Below are 12806 nucleotides of genomic sequence, written 5' to 3'. Positions count from 1 at the left end.
CATCCGTCAACACATAACCAGAGATCTCAGAAACTCATCTATCTGAGACCCTCGAAAACACAACAATACTAAGTATGGCAGTACATGTGAACTCTCTCCACCAGTACTGGGGATGCCGGACTCCTCTCGCCACTACTAGTATTGAAGCAATTTCGAACATCCTCCGTCCTGAGATACTAAGAAATCTGAATGATAACGATGTGCTCAAGAATTCCCTGGAGCTCAACTACTGGAAGAAATCAAGTCAGATAGGAGGCACCAAGTCAGAACCCCATCACATCGACTTCATATAGATTCCAAAAATATCCGCGTGATCCTAAACAAATTTTGGGTGAGAAGAGGAGTAGAATTAAAATTCTTACATCAAGATTCCTCACCAGAGCATAGAAGAGGAGAAAAAAGAATCCTACTCTCCGATACATAACTAGACTCAAAGCAGTTTTTCGCTAGACTCGACTGGAGCAAGTTCGATCAATCAAGGGGGATCCTAGGTCGGTACTGCTCTGATACCAACTTGTAACACCCAAGATACAATCCTATCCTTATTTTGGCGTGAGGGCCTCGATAGGGATAGAAACACATGTCATCATTTTGCAAGAATGGATATTGTTACAGGTACATGTACTAAAAAGATGAGTATAAGGAGTTGGCTTACACTCACCACAAGCTACGGCAAGATCACATCAATCCATCAATATACAGTCATCATGTAGAAGAGCAGGGTACGACTGCGAAAGAAAGACAAATGATAAAAGAACGACGTATATCCTTGCTATCCCAGGCTGCCGGCAAGGAATCCATCCTAGATCGATAAAGAAGTAGAAGAAGAAACTCCAAATAGAACAATCATCGCGCTCGCTTCAAAGTATCACTTTACCAGTACGTGCAACTGTTGTTGTAGTAATCTATGAGCCATAGGGGACTCGGCAATCTCATTTCCAATGGTATCAAGACTAGCAAGCTTAATGGGTGAGGTATGGTTAAGTGGTGAGTTTGCAGCAAGCGATTAAGCATTTATTTGAGGTGGCTAACTTACGAGTACAAGAATAAAAGAGGGGGATGATCAACTCATAGAGGACGTGAACTACTGATGATCAAATGAATGATCTTGAACACCTACTTATGTCAGATATAACCCCAACGTGTCCTCTTCCGGATGCAGAACTCACGAGCAGAGACTGTCACAGTTACGCACAGAGTTGGCATATTTTAATTAAGTTTACTGTGAGTTATCTCTAATCGAATGTTAAACAAAGTTTCCAAGTTGCCACATAACCGCGGGCACAGCTTTCAGAAAGATTCAACCCTGCAGGAGTGCTCCAAATAGTCCATCACAAACTACCACATGTTGTACCAGAATAACCCCGATCAGGGACAACCCGTGATCTCCTCGGGTTCCTATTGGAAAACTTAAACCTCGAGATATCCCAAAGTATCCTCTGTATCCCTTGCACAAGACGTCCGAGAAGAGTAAAACAAGTTCAGCAAGGCCACCCGATGAGCCAGATCCGCATCTAGAGCCATGCACTCTCTATCTACGGGCGTCATCCATCTATGCAAAGTGGTCGATTGCCAAAAAATGCCTCGAGTTGCCCCAAGGTGGCACCGCCGACTGCTAGGTGGGTGGACCAACACTCATTAGGAGCACTGTCCCCGGGGGGTTGATTAATTATCCATGGGGTGATCAAACCCTATGGATATTTTAGTTGTTATTAAGAAAATATTACCAATGTTGGGCCTTGCCAGACGAGCTTTATCCCAAAACAAAAATCCAAGGGGTTCCCATAACAACCCCAAGCATGTTAGGAGCGCTCAATTATGGAACATAACACCGGTAGCCGAAACTAAGGCGACAAAGGTGGAACAACACACCAGGCTAGAAGGCCAAGCCTTCCACCTTTTACCAAGTATAAAGGTGCATTAAATTAAATAGCAATTATATGGTGATATAACAAGGAACCCATGTTTTCACATGGAAGCAACTGCACCTGCAAGTAGAAACGCTATAAAATGGTTAAGCAAGCGGTAACATAGCTAAACAGTGGTTTGCTAGGTTGTGGAAAGGTTACATGTTTCCATGGCAATGTTGGGAGGCTGACATTTAACAGGTGATAGGCAGTGAGACATAACGAAAGAAATGAGACAACTAGCATGTCATTGATAGTAAATGTATATAGGGAAATGGTCATCTTGCCTATGATCCCGCTTGGAAGAAGAACGAATCCGTGAAGCAGACGGACCGACGTAGTTGAACAGATCCTCAGACTCCGAAGCGGCTCGGAACACTATCGAGAAGAAGCAAATGTTGTTAATGTGGCAAGAGGTGAAGCATGTGATTCACCTAACGGAACATTATTTAGTTCACTCCCGTTTAGGTACACAACAATTTTAAAATGTTGTTAACGTGGCAAGAGGTGAAGCATGTGATTCTACATGGCATTCTAGTCGGTTTACACCGTAGAACATTTGAATGGAGCTAGTCACGAGATGTTCCGGTTCTGATAACTCGACGAGATACCGGTGCCAACAAATTGTGAGCATGTCATGCCAAAGAATGATGGGGTGATCCCAGTTACCGGGTTCCCATGTGTCAGGGGCACGGCAAAAGAGAGACAACATGCAACAAGAAATCATATATGGTGCTAACATACGGTTTGTCTCATACGTCACATGCATTTGGTTCACACGTGATTGTCTCGGTGGTATACCTTCGAAGCGTGAAATTCGGAGAGGATCAAGTCGTTGCAGTGTAGATGTACATGGGTTGTCATGGACGTTGTGGAAGTAGTCATTCCCGTGACGGTAGTTGAAGTAGTGGTACATGGGTCTTCGGTGATGGTAGTGGTGCTCATTCCGTAGACGTTTAGGGTCGTTGGTCTTGCCGGTGGGGTACTTGACAAATCCGCGTAGTCGAACACTTGTGATCATCGAGCCACTTGGCATTCTCAGGGCTTCGGGATTCAACGAGCATGAGGCAACAAGGCTGGGTGTGCTACATCCTGCGACCAAGGAGGATGAAGGCCGCGGGCACGGGGAAACGAGGACAGAGCATTTGCAATGTAGAGCAAAGGAGGAAGGTAGGGGCATGGGGAGCTGGCAGTGGCCAGAGGCATAGAGGGCACGCGCTCCTCTGCTTGGCTCGAGTTCAGAAGGTGCAAGGAAAGGAGGAGGCGAGCTCGGTGGAGGCCGGCGACTGTAGCTAAGCGGGCGCGGAGGAAAAGACGGAGGGCATGGCGGCGGAGGGTCTCCATGGTCGAAGGCGAAGGTCACGCGACGACGTGCTCGGGCTTGGGGCCGTGTGGCTGGAGCACTGTAGGCGGCAACGGCTAGCTCAAGGCAGAGTAAGGAGCTCAGATGCAGGAGCTTGGAGGAGGCGGGGCCGCGTGGTCAATGCGGTTAGGGTCGAGGTTACTACTCGATCCCCACACACGCGGGGCCAATAGGGAATGTGATGGTGCAGGTCAATGCCGTGACAGGAGGCAACCTCCAGCAAGGAATGGAACAGGGCGGGTCGGATCCGCGCGAGGGGTGGCTTGATCTGGTGATCCTGATGCTGTTTCCCAACAGAGCGGCCTCGCGGAGCTCCTACGGGAAGAGAGAGAGAGAAGGAAACAAATTAGAGGAGGAGGATAATGAAGGGAGGAAGAAGAGGGGTTAGCGCAGACGAGGGAACTGCCCTGGGCGTTGGTCGGTGGAGACAAGCTCCACCTCGGGCAGACTCAGGGGCCTGACGCGTAGAGCGCCATGGGAGAGAGCGCTCGGGCAGCTCACGGCGATGGAAGCTTGCATCTGCCGACGCCTGGACACGTCCAAGATGCAGAGAAGAAGGTGGCTTGGGGCAGAAGGGATTTGGATCACGGCAAGCTTCCGGTTGGTTGGGCAGGGGGATGGGATCCCGAGGAAGACAAGACAAGAGGGGTGGTAGTGGCGGCGATGGGACAAGATCCCTAGTAATTAGGGTTGGACCTCTATTTATAATCTATGGTCTAAATGTGGTCTAACAAGAGCCTTAATATTTAAATTGAATGATCCAGATAATAAGGATAGGGGGTCTAATTGGCAAACCGATGACGGTTTGGGGTATTACGGGGTTGATCCGGACCCAACGATTACAACCATAGAGTTCGGGTTCTTGGAGGTTTTCGGGCTAGGATGTGTGTAGTTCGGTGCATTGTGTACAGAGCCTAGGCGGAGATGAGAGGGAAAATGGGAAACCTGGCGATAGAGTTTAAAACACCAAAACGTCCCACAATTTGACCAACTACAGTGCCGCTATAGGTTTAACCGTTCGGGTATCGAACAAACTCCGATTGCAATGAAATTTGGCTGGAGGCCTACCTACACTAAAATGAGACCGCACGCCAAGTTTCAACGCAATCCGAGAAAGTTTTATACACACTTTTGAAAACAATATTTTAATAATGCCGCGGGAGCTTGCGAGTGTGGTTGGTCTCGAAGCGGTCAACGCCGAAAATGGAGAGAACCGACAACGATTCACTACAAGAAATATGCTCATATGTGATGTTTTTTAAAATGTCATTGATGAATTCGTCATAAATCTATGACAATTTCATCCGAGATCGTCGTAAACCGTTTGAGGGGATCAAATCTACATATAAATTACGACGATGTGAGTCAAAACGTCGTAACCGCATAAGATGAGATCGTCATAACTTTTACGACGATTGTAAAAATGTCGTAAGATGTTCTAACTATGTTGACATGTCACTCGTGGGTCCATTATATCCCACCTCATCCTAGTTTGTGAAGCAACCTCCTATTCTATCATTCCGAAAATTCTCGCAAAATTCTCATAAATACTTTGGACTATATATTCCTCAAATATGTGAAAACCCTCCTTTCCATAGTTCAAAAATAATTCAAAAATATTCATTTTCCTATTCTGTTCAGAATAGCACTTTGTGAAGGAAGTGCTATTTCTATTTCTTTTATTACCCTCATATTGTTTGGGAACTCTTTCCAATCCAAGTCATTGCCTCATGAAAACTTTCGTAACGATTTGCCTAGTAAATCTTTCTCAGCAAATTTCCAAAGTTTGTGTTCAGCTAACAAATTTGTGAAGGAAGTACTAGATAGGAATATCCTGATGAGTTGAATTTTTTCCACATCATCTATGTGCCCAAAACGTAGCTCTCCATAAAATTTTAGCCACATCTAACAATTCATGTGAGCTCATCATCCAATCTTTGCTTTTGGTAATATTTTCATTTTGTGAAGCAACTATGTTTTATATTGCTTTATAGTTGATGAAAAATTTACCACGGGATGATGCTGACCATATAACCTCACTGCACCAAATTTTAGCTCATTTAATTCAGCTAGTTTCTCTCAATATTTTTCCCAGTATTCTATTCAGTCGAGAGCATTGTGAAGGAAGTACAATTTTTGTTTATCCAAATTTTATGAATTTTTTACAGTACCTTAATGTGCCCAAATTATCATCCTCCTCCAAATTTAAGCTCAATCCAATCATCTATGTGAGCCCAGTTTTAATTACCATTTTCTGTCCAGATTGGCACATTGTGAAGGAAGTGTCACTTTGGCATGTCCAAATGGTATAATTTTTATACAGTGCCTTCATATGCCCAAATTAACATCATACACAAAATTTAAGGTCAATCCATTCATTCATTTGATCCTAGCTTCAACATCCATATTTCTGCACAATGTGTTAGTTTGCAAAGCAAGTGCCACCTAGATTCATCCATTTGAGATAAAAATTTGCCAAGAGAGTCTCCTTAGTAGATGATCATCCTCACCCAAAATTTAGGCCCATTGTCTATGTGAATTACCCGCACCGCTAATCAAACACTTGGCTGCTAATTCATGTTTGTGCTTAGTTCAGTCTCCTCATGAGATTATTCTATTGTATTATTCTTGCTAACACCTATCGAGGGATTGTCAAACCCACCAGACATGACTATTCCACCTAGAACGCGTGGCAATGCAACGGTTAGGCGGTGACCATGCGACTGGCATGCAAGTTCACGCACTCTGGAGTTGAGGCCCTCGACCACCATGCAAACCTCGACGTCAAGGCACCACACCATGTATTTCTAATTAAATAGATACTTATATACCTACAAATGATTTTTTGGGAAAAATAAATAGCAAACTATAATGCAGCTGCAGTTCAAATTTGACCCGCTTCCAGCTGAATCGACATAAATTTGACTTTTTCATGAGAGGTGGATAAAATCTTTTAACACCCAACCATTTTGTCAATTGTACATTAAATATGGACTAGTATTTTATAAAAACTGATTTGGTCCAATTTTAAAACAAATATATGGTAGGTCCTTCACAAAACAACTCACTTTGATCACTTGAAAAATGGAAAATAAATTTTTCATACAAGGAAATGAAAACTTCCTTAATCAACATTGTTTGCCATTCCGTATGCACCCTTGTGCATAATATTATATCATTTCAACAAACTATGTCATGAAGTGGCTATAAGATTGATCATTTGGCTTGAAAGTCATGAATCTTCACACATGATAGTTCATTTCTAAGAACACTTGTTTTAAAATAATTGTCGTATTACAAGTTTATTATTTTTCCTGGTAACTTTGTCACATATAATGACACAATGCAATGGTTTTCCATTTTTTGAATTTGTTTTGAATTTTCCATGGCCATTTCAAAACGCGGTCAAAATAGCGGGTATGACCGTTCATACCTAGTGGTTGAATCTTGGAAATGTTTTGATGTTTCTATGATTAAATAGATACTTGTGTACCTATAAATTGTTTTTAGCAAAAATATAGAGCAAACTATAATGTAGATGCAGTTTAAATTTGACCCGCTTTCAGCTGATTGAACGAAAATTTGTCTTTTTAGGAGAGATCGATAAAAGCCTTTAACACCCAACCATTTTGTCAATTATCCATTAAATATGGCCTAGTATTTTAGACAAATGATTTGGTCCAATTTTGAAACAAATATATGGTAGGTCCTTCACAAAAAAGTTCATTTTGGACACTTGAAAAATGGAAAATGATTTTTACATACCAGGAAAATGAAAACTTCCTTAATCAATATTGTTTGTCATTACAATATGCATCCTTCTGCATAATATTATATCATTTCAACAAACTATGTCGTTAATGTGGCCATAAGATTGATAATTTGGCTTGAAAGCCATGGATCTTCATACATGATAGCTCATTTTTAAAAACACTTTTTTAAAATAATTGTCGTATTACAAGTTTATTATTTTTCCTGGCAACTCTGTCACATATAATGACACAATGCAAAGGTTTTCCATTTTTTTGATTTTTTTTGAATTTTTCATGGCCATTTCAAAATGCGGTCAAAACAGCGGGTATGACCGTTCCTACCTAGTGGTTGAATCTTGAAAATATTTTGATGTTTCTCTGATTAAGCAGATACTTGTGTACCTAGAAATGATTTTTCGGAAAAATAAAGATCAAACTATAATATAGCTGCAGTTCAAATTTGAGACGCTTCCAGCTGATTCAACGAAAATTTGTCTTTTCCACGAGAGCCGATAATATAGCTACAGTAACCTATGTAATTAAATTTTCAAAATTTGTATGGTGCACTTTTGCAAAATGTTTTTGATAGATGCTTCATAAAACTCCTCTATTTTTAGTACTTGAAAATTATATTAAATCATTGATTTTTTGAAGGGAAATTTGAAGATTTGCCACAAGTTTGTTTACACTTTGAGGATTTACCCCTGTTTTTCTTGTTACTAATAATTAGCCACACCTTTCTGAGAGTCTTAATGATTTTCCCCTTATGGACGACATGGAAATATAACACAAAATTAGTGACCAAACTGCCCGAGCCCAAATTAGCTAGCTTCATGTTTGACCGTTCCCGTTTCTCTGTTTGTTCGTATCCCGGCTGCTCGTCATGGCTCGCAGCAGTGTCTCTCGTTGCTGTGGCTCGTGAACCCGCCTTGTTGTACTGACCACTCCGCTTCAGACCAAGAAGGCCGAGGTCGACGGCCAAAATAGGTAAGCCACCGTCGTTGATTCATGTGCCAGGCGCAAGCATCCGTCGTCGTCAACCGACGGCGTGCTCACGTAGTCGGGTTGGTGCCTGGTGGTCTTCGCGTCGCCGACCCACTGGACCGCCTTGCCAAGTGGACAGACGATGACGATCACCCCTGCTCTTGGCTGGGCGTCAACTGTGACACGTGCACGGGCTGCATGACCTCACTCTCGCTGCTCGCCGCGTTGCTCCCTGGCCGCCTCCTCCCCTGCAACAACCTGTTAGGATCGGCTATATCCCCTGCCTCCGCTCTCGTCCTCACATCTTGACTTGTCTAAACGACAACGAGCGAGCACGCGGAGGCACATCCATCTTCTTCTCTTTTGGAAGAGACGAGGATGACCTTAGGTACCATGACAAGCTTTTTAGACATATTCCAGTGGGTCCCTACCTCCGGGGGCAAATCATCACCAAACTGAAAAAGATATCGCGAATAATCGATGACAAGGAAAACGAAGGCAAATCCTCAAAGTGCAAACAAACATGTGGCAAATCCTCAAATTCCCTTTTTTGAACCAATGAGAAATCTTTCCACAGATCGATGACATGGCGTCCATCCATCCATCCATCCATCCATCTACAGAAAAAAAACCCACCCGGAGCCCAAACCCTAGCTCACACCCCCCCATCGCACCTTCCTCCCAGATCCGGCGCCGCCGCACGTTCTCCTCTCCTCCTCCTCCCAGATCTGGAGCCTCTCCAAGCCGGGGGGGCGGGGCGGGAGGAGAGGAACTGTGGGGGGACAGGGTGGGGCGGGCGGCGAAAGCGCGTGGGTGTTGGCCCTCTTTCGGTTCGGTTTGGTTTGCTTTGCTCCTCCCGGGGCATTCAATCTAGTCCGGGCGCGTGAGGGCGGGCGGGCGGCCGTTTTTTCTCGCTGTGCGGGGGCGGATGCGGCGCAGCTGGGACGCGTGGCGGCGGCGGGGGAGCCTGTGCGGCGGCGCGGCTCGCGATGTAGCCGAATGACCGACGCTACTCGCTCGGCACGAGGCAGCGGGGAGGGGGGCGCGGCGGGGATGGAGGGGAAGGGCGGCGCGGCGGCGGCGGCCGGGCTGGTGGGGTTCCTCGGGATGGGGTTCGACAGGGTGCGGCTGTTGCCGCTGCCGGAGAAGCTGTCGGCCAAGGCACTGCGGAGCCACGTGCGCAGCACCTACCACGGCTCGCGGGAGGCGCGGGAGCGGCGGTGGCGGTGGATGGCGATGCTGTGGGTCGTCGGCTGGACGCTAATCTGCCTGCAGGTCTTCCGCTACTCCAACTCGGGCGCCGTCGAGAAGCGCCGCGACTCGCTCGCCAGCATGTGCACGAGCGCGCCCGCATGCTCTAGGACCAGTTCAACGTCAGCATGAACCACCTCCAGGCGCTCGCCATCCTCGTCAACACCTTCCACCACTCGCAGACCCCCTCCGCCATCACCCAGGTACGCCCCATCCCATCCCACCCAGGTTCCAACCCGTATCCACGGCGGAAATCCGACGAAATTCCTTGCCCGTTGGCTGCAGGCGACGTTCGCGAGGTACGCAGAGAGGACTCGCAGGGACCCGGCGACGCCGCCGTCGCGGAGATCCGCAGCCTGCCCGACGAGTACGCCCCCGTCATCTTCCGTAGGACGCCTACAAGAACGTCATCTCCTTCGACATGCTCTCCGGCGCCGTGCGTGACCATTTACTCCCTCCCCCCCTGCTTTGCTCTTCTCTCACATACAACTCGGTGAGAGAAAATTTTCTCATGCATGAGAGAAAATTTTGCCCGCTATTAGGTGTGAGTCAGCCTGGAACAACGGAGCTCAATTTATGAACACTCATTTCTTAATTGAGATCCAACATTACAAACTAGTAAGAGTCCAGTAATTAATGAACTCAGTGCTGTGCACACTCTTATGGCTTTTGAGTAGGATCCTTAAAGCATTTAAAAAGATTTTCTCTAATTGGTAGAGCTAAATATGATGGAAGAAAACTGCATGGCATTGTATAGTTCTGAACGTTGAGTAGCTAGGACACGGTGTCCTTAGACCGCACAAAACAGGAGTCAATGACACAAAGGAAGAGGACTCCTTGTAAAATATGGTGCATATTATTATGTGTTCTGATTAGTCAATGTCTAGTTGCTATGGAAAATAGTTGGTATCTTTGAATTGATCTGTGAATTAATGAAATAATGGTCTGCTAGCATATATGTTTGTCCACCCTTGTGTGTTTCCTCTCTGTTTATTATCTTATACATGGTCTGCTAGCATATATGTTTGCTTCTAGTTCTATGAGTGCGTAGAGAGGTCGGTATTAGTTCATGAGGGTGCAAGTTTGGGCCAGGTCTTATAGCAGTATTAGATATAATGTGTTTCAAATTCAGTTACATGACTGCTACTAAGGCTGTGGTGCCCGGGGTATGGACTATGGTCTATGTAGGCCGTATGCTTCGGTTAAGTGGAGTATGGTCTATGCGACTTATATCGATTTTAGGTCAGCATAGCCATAGGAAGGTTTCTGTATGGATACAGTAGCATTGTTGTGTATTTTTTTTATTTGTCTCTCCGTCTTTCGTTTTTTGGGAGCTCTTAATTTCTCCATCAAAGGAGTGACTAGAACATCTATTTTGGGAGCTATGACCTTTTGATTTACGTTTACCCCAGGTTCTACGACGTGGAGACGCTGGCCGACGTGGCGTGGTCCCTGGTGCCCCTCACAGCGGCGAACGCCACCCTCCAGGCGAACAGCACGATGCGCATGCTGGCGGCGGCGAGCGCCGCCCTGCAGGCGGACATCACAGTGCGTGCGGTTGCCCAGTGCCCCCCGTGGAACATCACGGTGGCGGAGTGCGCGCTGTGCTTGTACAACTCGGTGCAGGACTTTGTCACACCGGTGAGTAGGTAAGCTGATAGTTTTTTGTTACACTCTTTTGTCAGGATAGTAGTAATAGTTTTTTGAGGTGTTAAACCCATCATTCATGCATTGCAACTAAGAAATCCTTTACTCCTTTCTTTAGGTCTAGCAGTTTGATCATGTCACAAAAAGGACCCAAAATGTCTGCCTGCCCCTCTCATGAAATTCTGAAAACAGAACACTGCATACATACATAATCTGAAGGAATTGCGAATCTAAGCCTTGATCAGCTGCTGCTTTTCTATTACAGTGATCTATCCCAGTATCCAGTGTTCAACTTGCCTGCCACGCAACAAACTCAAGATATGAGCGCTTACATATGTATACTGTGTTAACAAAAAAACCATAATAAAATTCGCTCTCATCATACGCACAACTTCTTTGATCAATTAACCATTTGAGGGAGGGATATTAGTGGAATAAATTACTATAAAATGCTTGATTTATTTTTTGGTCAGTATGACCTGGCTAATCATAGTTTGATAATGTCTTACTATTGCAGCTTTGCAAGTTCATAGACCCCATATCTCACTAATTAAATATTTTGCAAGTAGGAGGGTGATATGTTACTCTGAAATACTTGCTTTTTTTGTCTCTGCAATTGGCTTAGCATCCTAAATTATTATGCATTTTTTGGTATCCTGCTAGCAAATGATTATTAGCACAACTGAGTTCCAGATTTGTTTTAGGGGATACAGTTTTAGACCTTTGTGTTCTGTTTGCCGTTGTTGGGTGCTGACCTTTGGATTGCCAGATGTTCCAAGTTGAGTTTTCACTAGAATTGCTGTTGGTTGTTAGTATAGCAATGCAAGCTATTCAGTAATGTTAAACCTGCTGATTATTAGCCATCTCTTGTTAATTAGTCGAATAAATTACTGTAAAATGCTTCCTCTCAGGGTTGGTTCTCACTTAGCTTTTCGTTTCCTCTCGCGGCAGCAGTAGCATATGGTCTCTACAACAATGAAGATCTTTGTAAATTCTGTTATTTAAATACCTGTAGTGTTAGTTCATACTTTTTTTTAAATTCTGTTATTTAAATACCTGCAGTGTTAGTTCACATCTTATTCTTATATTTTGTACAGGTGAAGTACAAAGCCAAGTGTGAAGATATATATGAAGCGTATCAACAAAGAGTAGCATATCTATTGTAATAGAAGGCAGTAGTAGGCATATGTGAGTTGTGGTGTAGTAGGCATATGTGGGTTGTGGTGTACTGTAAAGATTGTAATAGACAAATCTAATGTTGGTTTGGACGAATTTCATTTGCTCCCTTTGAAATATTGATTGTGAATGTGATTTGAATACCTATGAAATGGCAACTTAGGGGACCAAGTTATGATATTTATTTGAAAAAAATTAAAATTTCTAACGTGTGGGGCTAATTTTGAGATCAACATGACATGTGGGACTAGTACAAATATAAAATGGACAAAAAATAAAATCAATAGAAAGTAAAAGCCCATAAACCAAAATTCTAAAAAATACCAGAAGTGGCTGTAAATAGGCCAAGGCCCAAAAACAAGTCCAATAAGGAAAAGCCCAAAAAAATAAAACCAGCCCATGTGATCAATTGAAATGGGTTGGGCTGATTTCAACTATGATGTTTTGATTTCGTCGTAATTTTGCCACGTAGGACTGCCACGTAGGACTGGGTTATATTGTCAACAATGATTTAGGATCGTCGTAAAGGTTACGACGATCCAGGAATCGTCGTAGAAGTTACGACGATTTTGATCAAAACGTCGGTGCTGTTCATTTCTGACGCTCCGTTTACGACGCTTGGTTTTTCGTCATGAGATCGTCGTAAACTAAAAACCGTGACGATGTAGCGACGAAAATATAGCGTCGTGTATTAGCATATTCCTTGTAGTGATTAATGGATGCAAG

This window comes from Hordeum vulgare, chromosome 4H, assembly GCF_904849725.1.
Source record: "Hordeum vulgare subsp. vulgare chromosome 4H, MorexV3_pseudomolecules_assembly, whole genome shotgun sequence".
In the NCBI taxonomy this organism is placed as follows: domain Eukaryota; kingdom Viridiplantae; phylum Streptophyta; class Magnoliopsida; order Poales; family Poaceae; genus Hordeum; species Hordeum vulgare.
Note: the sequence above shows the minus strand (reverse complement) of the source record.